General features: G+C 43.2%; 1 protein-coding gene across 3 annotated transcripts in view; it reads right to left on the bottom strand.

Annotated features, from left to right (window-relative positions):
• Positions 1 to 19,440, bottom strand: part of ST3GAL1 (ST3 beta-galactoside alpha-2,3-sialyltransferase 1) — a 66,819-nt gene extending 47,379 nt beyond the window's left edge. Inside the window, exon 1 of one of the 3 annotated variants that reach the window (XM_015856354.2) lies at positions 19,284 to 19,440. The gene's annotated coding sequence lies outside the window, so the exon portion shown is untranslated. Of the gene's footprint in view, positions 1 to 3,076; positions 3,163 to 19,283 lie in introns of those variants that run through there. The other 2 variants (XM_015856350.2, XM_015856352.2) reach the window with 2 other exon arrangements.
• Between the last annotated feature and the right edge of the window lie 234 nt (positions 19,441 to 19,674).

Below are 19,674 nucleotides of genomic sequence, written 5' to 3' on the forward strand. Positions count from 1 at the left end.
GGATGTCCTCTCTGTTTTCAGTCTGTGCTGATGGCAGGGTTATAACTGCTTCAGGACTTCCGTATTGCTGAGCACAGCACAGCCACCAGCATCCAGCCAGGGGACTGCCAATAGCCAACAGCATCTTGCTAATGACTGCTGCGTACCGGGCAATGGATCAGCAGGCATTAGCAAAGCGCTGCTAAGCTGTGAGACCCCCTTTGCAGGTAGAAGAGTGACCCCACTGATATATCTTGGGGGCTGATTTCCCCACTGAGCAGAAATACAACGTCTATAAGTAATTGCATAGTTTGGTAATAGGTGAATAAGAATTTTGCTTTTTAGAAAAGAAGTCCAACACTGGTTTTATTAGATAGATCTCAGCAACAACCCAATAGGAAGTTTTGTCAAGCTTGGACTTTACTCTCAAAAATGATGCATAATGAATTATCATAATGATTAACAGCCAAACACAGCATAAACAGAGTCCCTATCACCCAGGCTTCAACCAAACATTAAGCTTTATAATGTATGAGCATATATAGTAATGAATTAGTGTGTCACTCCCAGGCTTATGTTCCTTGCAGGCATACTCAGAGGGGTTTGGTGCACGTCAGCAGCCCCAGACATTAAATACTCTTCAGAAAGACCTCAGAAATCATGAGGTTTTGCATTCTCTGAAGAGAGCATCAGATCTTAGCATTAGGAATTTCACCTCAAAGCTTCTCCTGCTGTAACAAACAAAGACATTTTCACTTTAAAAAGTGAAATGAGAACACCCCACCTTCCTGCTCCACCTGGAAAGGTGAGGTTTTCCTGAAACACCATAACGACAACATGCATCTCCTCAGTACAGCAGCAATCCACAAGCTGAAAACCTGCAGCTCCAAAGTCAAAGTGAAAACAGCTTATATGGAACCCAGCAGAATATATATTACCCAGAGAAAAGGCTTCAGCAGGGATATGGGGGTTCTGGGGGTCTTTGTCCTGAACCAACATCGCCTGCCCTACACAGGGCAAAAGGACACCAAACCCCCACTGCCTACACAAGTGCCATCCCCTATGGGATGAATGAAGGAGTGACACAGGTTAGTGGGGAGAAGAATTTTTTGGCTAGATGATCACTGCAGATCATTAAGCTGTTCTCCTCCAGCTGGATTTGTTGTTGATTCAACAAAGGAAAGCATAGACGGCTCAGGAGCTGCCAAGCCTGTGCAGAGCAGCTATGTCAAACAAAAAGCAGTCACTGTAAAATCAGAAGGAAGCCACAGACACTTATTTTCTCTTATACCTGCAAAACTGAAACCAACTTCCCTTTTCTCTTAATAGAAAACTTGCAGATGCAGAGCCGAGGGAAATACCACTCCTTGTATTACCCATACTGAAAACAGATGTTCAAAACATTTCACCTTGTCCCAAACTTCACTTCCTGGAGTTTCACCTATTTTGATTCAGCTATTCCCTCAGGCTCTGCAGTTTCCCTTCTGTATGTTAAAGCAACCAGGAGGGGGGAAAACCTGAGGGACTCCTGAGAAGGCAGCTTCAAGCAGCTGCTGTTCACCCAGGCAGGGCACAGAGGAATCACATCACATGAGCAAAGGGTGATGTGCATCTGCAGAGTCTGGGTTTATCAAATGACTTTTTCAGGGCTTGGTGCCATAAGGAAACAGAGATAATCCACTAAAAGAATTCCTCATCAGTACAGAACTGCCAGATGCTTCCTGTGCTAAAGATTTCAGGGTGGGAAGGCTATGTATGAGGACACAGGATCAACACAGTCATCGGCAGCAGGCTGGGAAAAAAGGACAATGTATAAGACAATGTAAAAGCACAGCTATGGGCCAAGAGCTCTGTGCTGAGAAGACATCGCTCCCTGGGGAGAAATGGCAGCGACCAGCATACAGCAAGTCAGCCAAGTGCAAAGCCACACAGAGAGCAGTTTGGGGATGAATGAAACCAGATCTTCATCAATGGCTCAGTACAAGCCTCAAGAATAAGGAGAGCATCCCTCTGAAGCAGACTTAGCATTCAGAGGAACTCAGAATGCCAATCGACTTGATGTAAAAGCTGTAACAATAATAATTAAATAATAATAAAAAATCATGTAGATTTTGTTTGGCTTTTTGGATGCATTTGCATTTTCGCAGTCTAAGGACACCCAGCCATCCCAGCCATCCCAGACCTCAGAAGAACTGCCTGCAACTTGTTATTATTTTTACATACAGCTTTAAACAACCCAAATTAAGTAATCAAGCAAACAGTGCCTTCAGCAGACATTTGAGCTTCTTGTGGTAAGACTTTCCAGTTACATCATGTGCTCTTAAGCCACGTCTTTTACTTCCTCCAAGTATTTCAGCATCTCAGATGATTTTAGATTACATCATATCTAAGGCTGTAGCTGTCCAGCTCATCACAAACATGCTGAACGAGCTGAACACATAGAGGGACACAGAGTGAAGCTCTGAAGAGCTGAAGTGTGATGCAGAATCCAAAATCTCAGTGAGAATCATGTTTTCACATCCCATGGCTGCATTTGCAAGCCAGCTGTCCTTTTACTTCTCTATAGATCAATCAATATGTTTAGCCTTATTTTTTTATTTATTTAGATATTAGCAAAGAGGAGAACTGATGTTTTACTACTAGAGAAATTTTCCTCCTGCATCCCTCTATCTCTTCCTGAGAAAAGCCAATAAAAGCTTTCTTGCAGTGACAGTGAACATGTGTTAAGACCAACAGGGCTATCAAATTAAAGGCAAACCTGTTATAATATCACTGGTGACTTGCATACACTGCAGGAGCATCCCACTGAGAAAAGAGCTCATGCATGCTCTGATACAAAGCATGACAAAAAAAGCATTTAGACAGTGTAAACAAAGGAAGGCTGCCACAGAAATTACAAATGATCAGATGTTTTTGCAGAAGAAATTCCTTCCTCAGGTTATCATCAGCAATCGGTGCTTCAGATCATCAGCAGAAAGTTGTGAAAAGCTCTTTAAGACAGTAAAAAAGATCTCTACCTTTTGGAGACAGCAATACAGAGCAAAGCATGAGATTCAGTGCCTGACACACTACGTACACTTTTCTGGCTTACTCATACCTGGAGCGCAGCATCAAGTTTCAGGGTCAGGCATTGGAAAAGCAGCAATACCTCACTAGAGTTCAAACATTGCTGTTCCTTCACTTCACTTGCAGCAACCCTGTGCTGGGTAGACCTCACATTATGATGTCACAAGGTGTTACTATGCACCTGGACTGATCCATTCCCTCACCCAAGCATCTTTTACCAGTCCAGGGTCATCCTGGCTATATTTAACCTCTGTTTTCATAAGCTGGCAGCCAGCAGTATCCCATTTTGAGACGTCCTCCATCCTCATCACCAAGCAGATCCTCCAGGGCCACCAAATCCTGCTGAGGGCCACTTGCTCTCATCACACTGCCAACCACATGCTGTTACTTGCTACCACGGCTGCTACCTATAAAGAGCTATCAGTAAGTCACATTTGCTCTTCTTATTTAGTATAGTAAGGCTTATAAGGTTATAGCTTACAAAACCAAAGTAATTTACATAAGACTTCTATATATTGAGAGCTTAGGTACTATAAATCTACCTGCCTAAAGGGGGCACGCTTATATTTTATAAACAGATGTATTTACAACCAAGTATTAAGCTCACTATTCCCCATCCAGAACAGTGAAATCTCTAGAAACATTGTTCTAGCACATTTTAACATCTCGTCATGTTTGCACAACATGGGATACGGAAAATCCTTAAAAAGAGAGAAATAAAACTAACCCATGGTGTTATTTGTGCTACCAGAGTCTTCCTACACTGCACATTCAAAGGTTCCCTGTATTTATTCATTACTCCAAATGTTTGGCATCTGCGACTTCTCTATCAGATGACTAAGGATTTTCAGTACTTCAGAATGTAGGCCCAGCCAGCTCTGTTTCAAAAATGTTTCATGTGATAGCGTATTTGCAAATGGAATAGAAAAGTAATATTAATTAAACCACACCAGAGAAAGCTGAGTTTTCCAGGTCTTCCATGCAAACATCTTCAAGCCAGTGTCCTATCTAAAAATCCATTTCACTTGTTCTAAAAATGATCAAAGTCTCTATTTACCCGAACTCTACAAACTCTTTCAAGGGCTTGAATCAGAGATTGTACCACAGGTTTCTGCTGGAACAAAAACAAAGCAAATGTTATCTCTTGTACCTGAGACTGCAGGTCACAAGTCTTCATCCAATGCTTATGCAACAGATAAGATACGCTGAGATCACCACTGTCACTGAAACCAGCCTTTTCAGAGCAGTGGCAACACCAGTACTGCAAGCAGAAGGGCCAAGTGTAACCAGATTTTGTTGCAAAGCTCAGTTTGGGAGCAGAATGTGTTACAGACATATTCTGGGTATTTCATAAATAACATATGTCAGTTAGCTAGAAGTGTTTTTCCTTTAGTCAAGGATGGATAGCTGGATAATCTCACCTGCTCTGGGACATATCTTGTATAGAGGAAACCTGTACTCAGTTTGCCCAAATGTTCTAGATAAACTTGTGTCTGTTTTTCTTTCCAGTATTTTAGAAGTTAGATGCTTCTGTATTTCTTATTTTAGTTTGGGGCCTTTATCCAACAGATCCTGCTACTTATTACTATTCCCATCTATGACATGGTTCATTTTTCCTTTGTTACCTGATGGATTGTCATCACATGGGAAAAAGGAAGGAGAAAGTAATGGCACAAAGCAGATTTAAACTTAAAGTTTACTCTTCTTTGCCTGTTTGAGGCTGCTTCAAGCATGAATTCACTGCTGCTGCTTAAAAAACAACACTTCCCAATTACCCAAGTGACTCAGCTTCTGTGGAGAGACTGCTGGCTGTCCGTCATGTGCCAGCACACCACACATCCATGCTTGCAGCAAGAACTTCATTCTTGATCTGTAATCTTACATGAATTGCATGGCTTTGAAGAAACCACAATTTAAAATATATACATATATATATATATATATATACACACACATATATAAATTTAAAAAAGAGAGATTTTAAACTCATTTTCAAATGGGTTCTTCCTCTAAGACTTAAATTCAAATACAGAAGCTGAGATTTTAAACATGTACGTACATTTTCAATCCAGCTCACACCATTATTAGCAGTATTAAATCAGGAAAGAATCCACTATGAGACACAGTCATCTGGAACCACAAAAGCATGCTGGTATTTCTAAAGTTCTGAGAGGGGCTGGCACTCCAAGCCAGGAGATAGCAGAGCTTTTCAAATTCTGCTCATTATTTGCTTCGCAGTGACACAGGAAGCAGAGAGGACTTTAATCTGTAAATAATCTTTCCCTTGTGGATCTGGAAAAGATCTACATGAAGAAAAAAAAAATAGCTTTTTTATTTTTTTTCCTACACGAAATGCTTCATTAAAGTACTGCTGGCTCAATAACGAGTTTGAGGAGACAAAAAAAAAAAAAAAAGAGAGAGAGAAAATGTTTTTGTATAAAGGCAAAACTCCTGCACCTCTTTCTTCTTATGTTATAAAAAGCTTTCTTGAGTTGCAGGAGATTGGGCTTTGCATAAGAATGCTTCACTGAAGGAGAGGGAAAAACAAGTCCTAAACACTAGGGAGGAATTAAGAGGAAAAATGTGCAAGATAGCCAGATGAGCAGCTAAGTGCTCTGAGGCCTTGATCTCGCACATCAAATAGAATACATCTGCTTCCCTTCTCCTACAAGTGCCCTCCCCAACAGGGCACAGATATCCAACGTCAGACCGAAGTCCTCTTTAGAATCTTTTCCTTTGCTATCTCTCCCTCCACTTGCTCCTTCCTGCAACACCTAACAGATTGGGTACAGGGCAGCCCTTCAGATTTGAGTCTTAATGCAGTACATCAGTGTGATTGATTGGACTTCAACAAAACGACTGTGTAATGATAATTTCAGAGAGAAGGAGGATTAATTTGGGTGTGATGCTGCGAATCAATCTCCGTTTCAGAGTAATTAACTCCAGCCACTTCAAGAGCTGCAACACAGACAGCACTGCTGCAGGTACCCACAAAGAGCTGTAGAACCCAAGAGGCACCCATGTGTCCCACATCTCTCACATGGACATCACTGGTGTCCAGAAAAAGCTGGAGAAAGAGCTAAGAGTATATGGCAGATGCCCTTGGTCTCTAGGTTACATGTCCCTCTAAGGTAGTGACTCTGGTGAGGCACTGGAACAGGCTGCCCAAGGAAGAGGTAGAATCACTGTCCCTGGAGGTGTACAGCGTATGTGTAGATGGGGCACTGAAGGACACTGTTCAGTGGGCATGGTGGGATGTGTCAGCAGTTGGACTAGATGAACTTTGAGGTCTTTCAAACCTTAACAACTGTATGATCAATCCAAAGTTCTAACCATTTCTTTTCAGCTTTGGAACTACTTCTGTGATGAGAAGACAAGTGCCAATGTTTTTTAAGTATTTTTTAAGAATACCTGTATTTCCACATATGTAAACCACAATAGTAACCACTCAGGTATCCCACAACAATACAAGCTATGGGGTTCTGTAACTAAAAAAACAGAGTGAAATCCTGGCCATAGCAAATTTGGTAATGCTACAGACTGAAGCAGCAACTCAATAGCCTGATTTGTTGTGGCTGGTTTTATTAAGGGTACTGGAAGATACATCGATGATTCGGACTTAATGGTTAAGAGCAGCAAATCAATAGTTTGGGCCAAATTATGTTCCTATTTTAGTTCATTTAGATCTACGAGAATGAACTGAATTACTCGAGATCTTCATATACACATAATAAAGCTGGTTCATTTTTGGCATCGTGGTCTGCGGGTACTCATTACGGAAGCCAAACCACAGGCTCACTCCAGATGGCTTGTCTCTACAACACAGCATGCATCCAAGGCACTTTACAAACTAATCACCTACTGATCATATCCTTTCAATTAAAAATTACTCAATATTTCCAAGTGCTGTCATCCATTTTAGAAATACCAGAAAATTATGAGGTGCTTGGCCAATGAAATGCAGCTTTTTCTACGTTATAAAATTGTCAGCTAAACATTACCCAGCTGGGTAAAGAAGCAGAGTTCATATGTGGCACACGTTGCATTTGCAAGTTTCTCCACCCCTACATCTGCTGTAGTGGCAGCCTTTGCAGGACCATCTGAGAGCAGAGAAACTGGGAAAAAATGTCTCTTACTCTACATAGGAGATACAGGTGAAGAGAATCATAGAATGGATTGGGATGGAAAGGACCATCCAGTTCCAAGCCCTACTGGGTGGTGGTTGCCACCCACCAGCTCAGGCTGCCCAGAGCCCCTTCCAACCAGGCCTAGAATGCCTCCGGGGATGGGGCACCCACAGCTTCTCTGGGCAGCCTGTGCCAGCACCCTGAGCACCCTCTGAGTAAAGACTATCTTCCTAATATCTAACCTAAATCTCCCTTCTTTTAGTTTAAAACCATTCCCCCTTGTCCACAGAAACTTAATTGAATCAAATGGCTAGAGCTCCAAAAGAAAATCCATCTCCTGGCTGTCAGTTCAGAACAGCAGGCAACGAAGGTAAATTATGACTGACAAAACAGCAGACTTCTGTACTCACTGCACAGAAAATTAAGAGTATTCTCCAGTCAAATGGTTGTGCGCATCAAATATAGTTTATTACATCGTGGCGCATAATGCCATAGCCCCATACAACCATGCTCTCAGCCAGAAGCATATGTTTGTACAGGATAAGAGACTCCACATAAGCAAAATCTTCTTGTACTCTGCCTTTTGGACAGGTATCCCAGAACTCTGTATTTTTTCACTGTGCTAGGTGAATTACAGGCTGTAGTATCGTCTTGATCCATAAACAAAAAACCCACTATGGTCATCTAAGCAATTACACATTTTGTGAGACTCATTTACCACCCTGTCGCAAATACAGTAATCAAGACATGTGATTCAGCCACTTAAGCCACCCATGCTTTTACTGCTTATAAATATTAATGACCCTGATTGCTATGTAGTACCATTGTAGCTTAAAGCTTGGAGCATCTGAAATAGTTGTGGCAATGAGAGAGTTCCCAAGAAAACAAAGTTGGCAACAGAATGCAAGAAGAAAGCATTCAAAAGAAACAGACACTGCATGAGGCCACTCATCTTGTTTCCTGACATTATACGGCTGTATTTATGCAGCTCAAACAGTGTATATCACTACAGTAAGATCATTCCTTACAACAAAGACAAATGTGAGTAGTTCATTTAGAAATATGCAAGGGTATATGAGGTATTAGTGACCCCAGGAAAAGTTGTATTCCACTTTCCTTTCATGACAATACAAACAGGTATGACATAAACACAGCCTTCAAAAGGAATGCATAGGCAATCAAAGTGTGAACACAGAGTGTATCTGCTGGGAGCTGTACAGGAGCTGGCCATGAATACATAAAGGTGACTTGAGCTTTCCTACCCCAAGATGTCTTGGTGAACTTGTGCTAAGATCAATTCCCTTCACAGCAAACAGGCCTGACATGATCTTTATTCCACAACCCCCATATTTTTAGCTAACAGCTTGCTTCCCTTCTTGGTCGAAGACTTTTTCTTCCAGATGTCACTTGTGACCACAAACCTAGTGCAATAGCTTATTTTTGCTTCACTGCTAGCAACTATAGTCACTTCAGGTCATTAACAAGACTCGTCTGGCTGAGAAGCTTCTAGAATTGCAATGAAGTATTTATTTAATATCCTCAGACAAAAGGAACTAGGCAAATAAAGAGCACTGTGATGTATCAAAGAGGGTCCTCTGATTACCATCTCTTGTTAGTCCAATAGAAGTAAACGGATTCTAGCCTTGAGTTTTTATAATAGTCTCCTGGATAAAGATCTTGTAGTTTAAAATAAACCCCGCTAAACAAGCTGTAGTCCACTTAGCTTGACAATTTAAAACAATTAACTTGTAGGGAGTCAAGCTGCTTCTTCCCTATTCACTGGTCAGCTGCTTAGAGACAATGTCTGAAGTTCAGAGGCTTTCAGGCCCGATTCTGGTGTCATTCAGCATGGTGTAAATCAGGAATAATCCCTATAGAGATTAGTAAAAGGAAGATCAGATTCAGGCTCGCAGAGTTAAGTACAAACCATGTGCTGGGCTTATTCTAATTCTTCTATGCACAAAGAAATTCTCCTTCAGCACATCCCCCTCCTACCCTGCCTAAATCACTATGAACTGAGGTTCGAAAGTGCTGCTGATAGCCCCCAACAAACAGACATTCATTATTGCAAAGTACTTCTGCCTGAAAATGTATTGGGCCTTGAAATTAGAATAAATAAATAAAATAAAACAAAATAAAGAAGGTATATTACACAGGAAGAGCACCATTTTATTTAAGATCCCTCCTGACCCCTGAACCGTGAAATGAACAACAGTAACCATCTCTTACAAGAAACCAACACATTTAATTACCTTGATTTACAGTATCTGTCCCTGGTTCCAGGCATATTTCAAAGGAAAACATAAGAGGAGCTTTAGCCAGATGCATGTAACTTCCTTACAAAGTATCTCAACAGGTATTCCAGTGCTGACACATATGAATGCAGGGTTATCTGAGAGTTATTTCCCTTTTGCCTTCTCCTTTGAAGCTTCAGGCAGCAACAACAACAACAACAACAAAAAACACGTCAGCAAATCACTGTCATGATAAAACTATGCATCCCTATACCACTGTATCAAAAGTATACAAGTTTTGCCATTCCGGATTGGGCTGATGCACCAGTCTGAGTGTGCACATTGGGAAACATGGCATAAGAGACTGTGTCTTAGTCTCTTTCCTATTGAGATCAAGATGCAGTTCCTCATTTCTTGTGAGGACTGTGAAGCTACCTGCTGAGGACAGCATGAGCCTACATAAACACTATTCTCATTTGATGTGTTCAGTCTCTCTGCCGTGATGCTTACTGTGCTTATGCCTCCTAAAATAGCCTGCTGAGCAGCCTGACTGATGGACACCTTTAATTATGGATGCCAAGTGTGTCAAGAAGAACCAATTCTTTACCCTATAACTCTTCCAACACCCAAGCTGCTTTCTGCAAGTCCCTGTGGCATGCCTTAAAGTTCACTTATCAGGTTTGAAATCTTTTACCTTGCACTGTTTGCAAGGAACTAGTGGCCTTCAAGGCAAACTTAACAATCTCACATCCCAACTATTTTGGACAGGAAGTTGAATTTCAATAGGAGCTATAAGTAGAGTACCAAAGACTGTCACCTCAAAAAAAGAACTTCCTTTGTAAAGGGGGAGGAAGTCTGATGAGGTTACTCTGTAAGAAAGGAAATCTTTTCTTACCTTTAACCACACTCTTGGACAGTGATGGCAGATATATCTAGGAAAACAGCTCTGCTGAACACACTGCAAACAGTCCAACTTGAACTAGATAAGGTAATCAGCATCAACGAGCCTGTTCAAAAAAGTGCCACGTGTTCCAGAGATTATGAGAACTGAGATGCTTTGCAAGTCTCATTAAGCAGATGAGACTTTCAGCAATCGATTCTAACACATGTGCTGAGCAATAGCCCTGTGCTGACTCAGAGAGAAGCATCCTACCTACTCTGTCTCCTTAACACATTTCAGGCTCAAAAGAGCTCCCAGGTAATGAGCAGATCAAGCCTTAATGAGCTCATTAGATATGACAAGTCTATATTCAAGGTTACTGCACAACCCTATTCTGTCTTGGAGAAAGAGGTGAAATTGTCATGCAGCATTTGTTACTGATGGAAGAGGGGATTAAAAACCAGATGCAGTAGTTGGTACTGGGAGCAGAAACACCTTAATTTCTTTGGAAGTCAATATTGTCAGTGCCAACCAAAGTGATGCTGCCACGCACCTGCCCAGGAGCAGCAATCAGCTTGGAAGAAAGCATGGTAGCTCAAGGGGAGATCAGAAAGATTGATTGTGATAGCTGTAAAAAAGCGAGAGTTTTTAATATTCAGGAAAGTGTCAGTGCCCTAATAACAGAACTTCCATCTCTAAGAGCTACACTTGTCAAATGACACTGGATTAGACACAAGAATATCAAAAAGAGGGATCCTGCCTTTGACGAATTTGAAGCAGCTCCTTTGGTAGAGGTGAGGAGGTCAGAGGGTGATGCTCTTCAAAAATGTGCAAGTCTCACCTGCTTTTACCCTTGACGTGACCCTCAGGCACTGATGCCTGAATGTAAAATCTCATAATTAACAGACAGATGTCAGCAGCACAGGAATAGGCAGTACAAGTTTCAGTAACGCACCTCACCCTGTCCTGAAAAGCCTGTTGTTTTCTTCTGAAAGTGAAAAGATTTGCATTCCACCCTGATAACCCAACCCTTAACGGATGCATTTATGCCAAGCAAATCTGAAGCATGTACAGGAAGTTCAAGGAGAAACTGGGACAGGGTCTCTCATTCTGCCTCTGATCTATTCCCTGAGGATACACCCCAATGCCTCCTGCATGCATGCATCACAGCCAGTTCATTTCTAAACAAGACAGTAGGCTTGATAGAACTGTTTGTCAATTAAAGCAATGAAAGTCCCCACATACAGGACAAAGGGCTACTGTCTGGACTGGGGGAAACGCTTCTCCAAGAAACAGAGGCAGTGACCGCACTGAGCACTTCTGGCTTCATCTGGGAATATTTCTGCCTAACAAAGCATTCTTCACCCACTGTTTCTAGGGCTAAAGGTAAAGGATAAGTATACACTCCTTTTAAATAGGCTGAAGCAAAGACACAACTACTGAGCCCCTCTTCTATTCCAACAGCAGGACAGAAGAAAAAAGAGCATCTGATTCTCCTCTGTCTGTGCAAGAGAGACAGACATCCCCTTCCAAACAAGCTGAGATGGCAATTGCAGCCTATCAATTCATTTCCATCCAAACTTCCAGTTCTTCCCTATTAAAAAATCCTAAAATGAATCACACTTACATAGTAGCTTACTCAGCCAATATTTACATTCGACCCAATATTGCCAAGATACCCCTGAGATACAGAAAGGTAACTGATTCAAAACTCCTTTGTTTCCACACTACCAGCAAATATTTTAACAAATTCTGCAGTTACTGTATAGTGTCTTGTATTTTTGGATAGTTGGGTGAAGAGGAACCTGATGAGGTTAGACAAAACCAAGCCTACAGTCCTACACCAGTACAGGGCAGGGGATGTCCTTCTGGAGAGGAGCTCTGCAGAGGAGGACCTGGGTGTTCTGGTGGATGGCAGGTCCATTCAGCCTGGAGAAGACTAAGAGGAAACCTTCATTAGCAGAGGGATTGATCTCAATCTCCAGGCTCCCCAGGGAGGTAGTTGAATCGCCATCCCTGGTTGTGTTTAAGAGCTGTTTGGATGTGGTACTCAGGGATATGATTTAGTATAGGGTTTCTAGAGTTAGGGTACTGGTTAGGCTGCGGTTGGACTTGATGATCTTCGAGGTCTTTTCCTACCTGGGTAATTCTATGATTCAGTGATCACTAGAGGAGTCTTCTAACTCCTGTAATTCTGGGAATCTGTGACCTCCTGCTTCTTTACTCCTTTACAAACAGCCTCAACTGGGCATCTACATTCAATCCACAATGGTGTGGTTTAACTGTGAATAGAGCAGAAGTGTTTCAGTTGGAGAGGGCCTACAAAGATCAAGTTCAAAAGAATGACCATTTCACAGCTAACCAATAGTTAAAGCACATTATTGAGGGCATTACTCAACTATCTACTGAACAGTGATAACCATGGGGAATGGATCACCTTGCTAGGAAGCTTGTTCCAATGTTTGAGTCTCACCATAAGGAAGCATGTTTCCTAACACCTAGTCTGAATTGTGAACATTATGTCAAATCACAGCAACATTTGGAAAGCTTATATATATTGACTATAACTTTTTATTTTTTCCCCTAAAAAATTCCATGGTTTTCAATGACCATGAGAAAAATAAAGAGTCTGAATCACGTTTATCTTCTGTAACTGGAGGAAGAGATCTGAATCATCACAAGTTTCCCTCTGTCTGGACTATGCACCACAGTTCTCCAGTGTCCTTAAATATCTTATAGTGCACAAATCTTACAGGTGAATGAAACACTTCCAGTCCCTCAAAGTGGCCAAAGAGCACCTGAATATTGCACACTACTATGTGTGCTGGCTTGCAGAAAAGTCTGTCTGTAATCAGTACACTCTTCAATGGGTATGATTATGTTATCTCCCAGTATGCACATAGAACCACAGAGTCACAGGGGCTGGAAGGGACCCCAAGAGATCACTGAGTCCAACACCTTTGTTAAAGGAGGAACCCTACAATAGGTCACACAGGTAGGTGTCCTGCTGGATCCTGAATATCTCCATAGATGTATATTCTACAGCGTCTCTGGGCAGCCTGTTTCAGTTCTCTGATACCCTTACTGTGAAGTTCTTCCTCATGTAGTTCAAGACGCATGCATGTTACTGCCCAGCAAGCAGTATTAATTGGCCATGGAGATGGCTCTAGCAAATGTAAACCTTTATCAAGCTCACACATCCTGCTACCACATTACAGGTGTTTCCTCCATTATTTCTCATCTGAAGCTTTTTCTTTTTAACTTTTACGTAAGTATTTTTCCAATTTTCATATAAAATCTGTGGCAGTTGCAGAGAGTGACTGATAGAAATGCTCTCTGTTGCTCTACAGGATCTCAGGAGCCAAGCCAGCAAAAGCAGTGCACCAAGAGCCAACTGGACTAAGTACCAAACTGCACAATCTTTGCAGCACAAGTATCACTATAGCAGACATAGCAGAAACTCAAATGATTTTGTTGCCAAGCTTTTGCACAACATCAATGACTTCACTAATTCAGTGGAGTGGCTGACAGTAAATCACTGTAGACAATGTCTCTAAAGATCTCCTGCCCATTAGGCTGCAGATTTACTAAGACTTTCCTGATTCAAACTCAGGACATTACATCAGGTGCAAAGTTTAAGTATCCTCAGCCTTCCTGATGTCTCAGTTTGCTCTGACCAAGGCTCTTAAAGGACAAAACACTGCAGAGGAAAGGGAGTAGCAGAGAGACAGAAATAGCCTGCAATAGCCTGTTCTCCCCTAGCAAGGAGCAATGGCAGCACAGGGAACAACAAGAGGAAGAACATATGTAAAAGAAGGGACAACAAGCAGAAGGGTACTGGAAAGGCAAGACTGAAAAACATTTCAGTGTGTGATCATAAAGAAGACAAATGGAAAGGAAACAGGAAAACTCACCCCAAAGCTCCAGGGAAGCTCTCAGCCTCTCACACACTCAATGCTTTGATGGCAGTTAGCACACAAAAAACCACACAGACTCCACCCAGTATCTTTAACTTTGACCCAAGCACACAGCGTGTCACTTACAGCAGGACACAATGCCACATTCCCATAGTTTGTGCTTCCTGAGAAATGGGAATGTAGCTGACACGGGAATTTTGCTACTGCCTGACTCTTCTTTCTGTTAGAATCATAGAATTACCCACATTGGAAAAGACCTTGAAGATCATCAAGTCTAACCGCAGCCTAACCACAGTACCCTAACTCTAAAAACCCTCTGCTAAATCATACCCCTGAGCACCACATCCAAACCCAAATGGCAAACCACATTAGCACCACATTAGAAACCCAAATGGCAAATCTTGGACCAGGTATGCAGTTGGCTGCCAAGCAGGTGAGCTGCACTGTAAGAAATGTGGATGGATCCGATCCTGTGTGACCACAGGAATCGTCCTGATATTACTTTCCTTTTGGTTCTTCCAGTCAGAATTCTTTGCTTTATCTCAAAGTGTTTGAAATTGACACAGAATTAACTTTAAGTGAACCAAAAAGCAAGAATACCTTGTATTTTTTTCAAAACCAAAATTATGATCTGATGATTATCTTGACCTGGTTGTTTCCCCACCAAATCAAAAGCTAAAAGTCAGATCACCTTCACAAACCTATTCAGCAAGAATTAATAAGAGAAAACATGAGATGCATGGAGCAATAGCGACTAAAGGCTCGCACTAATGCAGTCCAAGGGCAGATCACGTGAAAGGCATCACTATATCCCATCAGATTAAAGGAACTTGAGATACTGGCATGAAAGTCCTTATTGCACCCTGATAGCTGCAGGGCACCATACAAGAGACTCATACAGACAGGTTAGCTCCAATCCAAGTTGCAGGTAGCTCAACACCATGTTCTTTCCATACAGTTTTCAGAAGTCTCAGAGCAAAGTATTCGATTTCCAGACTGAGCCCAAACAAGGACTTTCTGGTGTACACCAACTGGTGTACTTTGACCTTAATATTCAGGCAACATCTTCTAAACTGATCTTTAGTTTTACATGCCATACTGTAAGCAGTTACCTTGAAAATAAATCCAGTTCTGGCCACCCATAGCGTTCGTTGAATTTCAGCTGGAGTTAGAGAACATGATTCTTACCTAAAAATCAGGAGGTGACACCGTACGCTCCCCTAGCAGGGTCATATTAACTGAGCTGGCAGACTTGATAGAATTAGATTTCTCTGTTGAGCTGGTGCAGCACTGTGATGTGTCAGCACATCCAGCACTTCAGATATGTAAGTTTAAGTCCTTGATTGAAGATCCAGCTTCCAGAAATAACGTTGTGTCCTTTAAAAGGAACAACCTTTGTTTTGGTGCATCAACAGCTAAAAAGTAATAACTTAAAGAAATACACCAGTCTTGGGAAAATTTCAGTAGCGATTTATCCAGTCCAAAGGCATTTTAATCTTGCTTCCAGCATTCAGCTGAATACTTAAACTTCCCTGTGCTGATTTTTGCTCTGCTGAACTACCCTCCAAGGGGTTGGATAACAATGGCTCCAGCTCAGAGAAGTTTTAGGAACACCCAAAGTATATACAGGTACCTCCGTGGCAGCAGCAGTCCTATGGCAGGCAGCAAAATATGGGGAAGGTCATGTTTGGTCCCTGTGGGCTCTGACCATAGCCATCCATTCCTCGTGTTCTGTACTTCCCAACAGTGTGTATTGGACAAACCCAACCAACAGGAGCTTGTTGTATTTTCCATAAAGTGTTTCAGTTTGTTACTTAAAAGTCACATTGCGTTCAAGATGCTGAAAGACAGATTCCTGCAGGTAGAAAACTGCACTCCCCCTATGCTCAGTGAAGATCAAATGTGCAGACCCCAAAGCCTTGGGCATGGTTTACACAGTACACTGGAGCAGACACCTACAAGGCTGAATGAATAGGGATCGATTGCAAAGGCATTTATCCAGCTTGGGATAAATAGGACCAGATGTGGGACCAGATGCACCACAGCAGAACTTGTGAGGCATGTTGGAGCTGCCACCTTCCTGAGCTGTAGCCTGTCTGGGTCAGTCTCTTGTCGTTAGACACAGACCTGAAGGCATTAAAAGCAACATAAACACACACAGCAGTAGTTTGTCTGCATGTTTCAGCCTCTTGTCCTACACAGATGTTTTCTGGGGTCTGCTAACAGAAAGTTTTGCACTGTGGTACCTAATTCCACTCTGACGTATTTGCATACACCTCTGACTTATCAGCATCTTCACCGAGCAGATAACAAACATTACATATTCTAATGCAATCAAGCAGGTCTACATACATAAGACAGGAGCAAAGGAATCCAACACTTCTACACACACCCACATGCTTTAACCTTCACCAGTAATCTCAGATAAACAAAGAGATATCACTGCTTCCCTCTTCCTGATGAGATACTTCCTCCATGTTTGTCGTTTGCCCCCCTAGGTGAAAACAAGCAGCTTCTGGATGCCCAGCTTACAGTTGTGATCTATGCCAACATCATATTTCTGAAATAAAAAGGAGAAAGGAAAAAAGAATGTGTGCTGAAAGAGAAAGAGAAAGGCAGGAAGGAAGGAAATCTGTCACTGATATAACTGTCTGCACAGAAACGTTACTTCAGATGAAAAACCCACAGCCTTGCGCTCCCGTCTGCAAAGTACAGAATAGGTAGAAGGCACAGAAAACTAAGCCTGGAGCGAGAAAGGAAAAAGTTAAAGCAACTCTACTCACGGCATCTGGCCAGCAAACCCAAACAAAAACGCGTGCTTATCCAGCGTTCCTCAGCTGGCGCCATAAAAAGCTCCACCAGGTGGTGGGATTAACAGCATGTTAAATTTGCTGTGGAGCCGGATCTGCTCTTAGAAGCACATTTCTGCTTCACCACACTTCTGAAAACACTTCTGCAAGGCGACCTTAATAAAAAAAAAAGGAATTACTGCTATCATTTAATAGCAGCATTTGCAATGCATTTGGAATAAAGGATGCTGTTATAGCCAAGAGGATGGAACTTCTATCCACATGACCCCTGATTTCCCCTCAAATTACTCCCAGTTTTCCAGCAACAGAAAAAAGCAGATGCAAAGCCTTAAACAAAATGATGCTTAGTGTTAAAAGTTACTTTGCAGTTGCAGTTCTCGTAGTGTTAATAATATCAAGTTTGGAAGAAAAACTGCAGTCCAGACTGAGAGTTCCCTTCTGGTTGGGATGTGTGAAAAATTGATCCAAACAGAGCAACTCACTGTTCCCCTGCACAAGCAAACCATGCACAAACAGAAAGCCCAAAGAACATGGAATTGGATTGTTCTCTCCTTTTGCTCCATCAGACACTGTGCCCTCACATGCTTCTAGCAGAAAAGTGCAACACTAGTACGCCTGACAGAAGCATACTTTAAAAACCCAGTGGTAAAGAGATCAGAAGCTGCTTCGGTAGGGCTACAAAGCATGGCTTTGTCACTGCTTAGGATTTAAACCTGCTGAAATATTACCCCCCAGCAGCACCCAAATGAAGCAAATGGAGTGAGGAAGTCGGAGGGGGACGTATCAACAAGTTCCCCATGGACCAACAAGGGGGTTCTGCCATCTCCAGGATAACCAAGAAAGTAAGTGCAAAACAAGAAAACTACTCACAGACCCTTTTAATACACACAACCATTCATAAACTTCAAAATTCAAACCCATTCATAACCATCACGTTCCCAGGAGGGACCAAAAGTTCAGCTAAAAGTGGGAGAGGAGGACTGGGGCAAACCTCAGCTTCTAACTCAAGAGAAGCTCTGTTAAAGCATTACAGCAGACAGCACCCCATGGGCTTTGGGTCAGGCCCTAAAAATTGAGAAGGGGTGAGGATACAGGCAAAAGATCACACGGGATACTAAGCGGGGATCCAAGTGGAGACCAAGTATTCCCAAGCAAATGCTCTGCACAGAGCCAGCCCTTAAGCTAAAGCCATGTGCATAACATAAAGCCATGTGCATAGGAGAGTGCATTCCCAGCTGTCAAGTGGTAGGAAAGTTTCGGTAAGGGGCAACACTTCTTTGTGTCTTATGTCAACGGAGAGCACCAACGCTCAGAAGGAACACACGAGGACGGGATCGAAACAAAAGGTGGAGTTTCTTTTTCATATCCTCAAATTTCCTGTCTCTTTTCCATGCTGCAATTTAATTTCCTTTTCCAAGAGAGCTTCAGGAGCTTATTAAACAGACCCAGAAGATTACAAGGGCTTTGTCACCCTTCCAATCTCCCCAAAACGATCCATACTAAGGGAGGTTCTCCCTTCACATGCGTACCCAGCAGGCAAAGATAGAATTCTGACTTACGACTATATACGAATGAGTTCTTTTGGAGTATTTAACACAGAGGAACTCAAGCTTTATAAAGAGTTGTAAAAACAAAACAACCAAACACATCTGAAATGAGTCGATTTTGGCTGTTATCATTTTCACTAAACCTAAGATCCACCTCCACCACGGCACGCACCAACTGTTGGCTGGAGGAGACACCAAGAGAGCCGTACGAACACCTGACAAACTGCTGACCTCGAAGATTAGTTATTTACACTGCGCTGGAAATTAATACAGCCGGCGGAGATGCGCGGGTACCAAAGGTCCGCTTCCTTCCTCTAACGGAGCAATACCGGCACAGCGAGGGGAAGAAAAAAAAAAGAAGAAAGCAAGCAGAGACAAAAATAATCATGATCATAATAGACAAGCGGGTACGGGACTGATGCAGGCGAGCGGCTCGGGGATGTCCTGAAGTTACGCCGCTCTCGCCGCCCCCACGACCGCTCCCCGCGGGGCGCTCCCGGCTGCACTGGCGCTGCCTCCCCGCAACGGAGCGGGCGCGGCGCCGGATCGGCTCTGTGTGCTGCTGGGCGAGAAGAGAAATAACCCCCGAATAAAGAACTTAATGAGGAGCGGGGAGGGGTGAGTGGCTTCCGCCGAGCGTTTGCAGCGGGGTGAGCGGGATTTGCAGGTAAGAGGGAGGGAAGGAGGAAGAGGAGGAAGGCGGAGGGGTCCCGCGGTACTCACGGCGGGGAGCGGAGGGCCGGCGGGCGGCCAAACCCCATGGCCGGCTATGGGCGATCGGCGCTGCGGCGCTGCTGCTGTCGCTCCTGCTACTGTTACTGCTGCCGCTTCTGCTACTGTTACTGCTGCCTCCGCTGCCCGTGGAGCCGCTCCGGGCGCCCGTCCCTCCCCTTCCCTCCCTCCTGCCCGGCCTCCTGCCCGCTCATATAGCGCGCCCCCAGCCAGCCAGCCACGTGGACGGCGTGGGGCCCCGCGGCTCCTCCTCGGAGCTGGGCAGGGCGATGCCCGAGCGGCCCCCACCGTCAGCCGCCTCCCGGGGGCTGTACGCAGTGCTCTGCTGTCCGGTGGGCTCCGACACCGCCCCCCCACCCAACGGTCGCTACCTGCTCCCCAG

The sequence above is a fragment of the Coturnix japonica genome, chromosome 2 (assembly GCF_001577835.2).
Source record: "Coturnix japonica isolate 7356 chromosome 2, Coturnix japonica 2.1, whole genome shotgun sequence".
Taxonomy (NCBI): domain Eukaryota; kingdom Metazoa; phylum Chordata; class Aves; order Galliformes; family Phasianidae; genus Coturnix; species Coturnix japonica.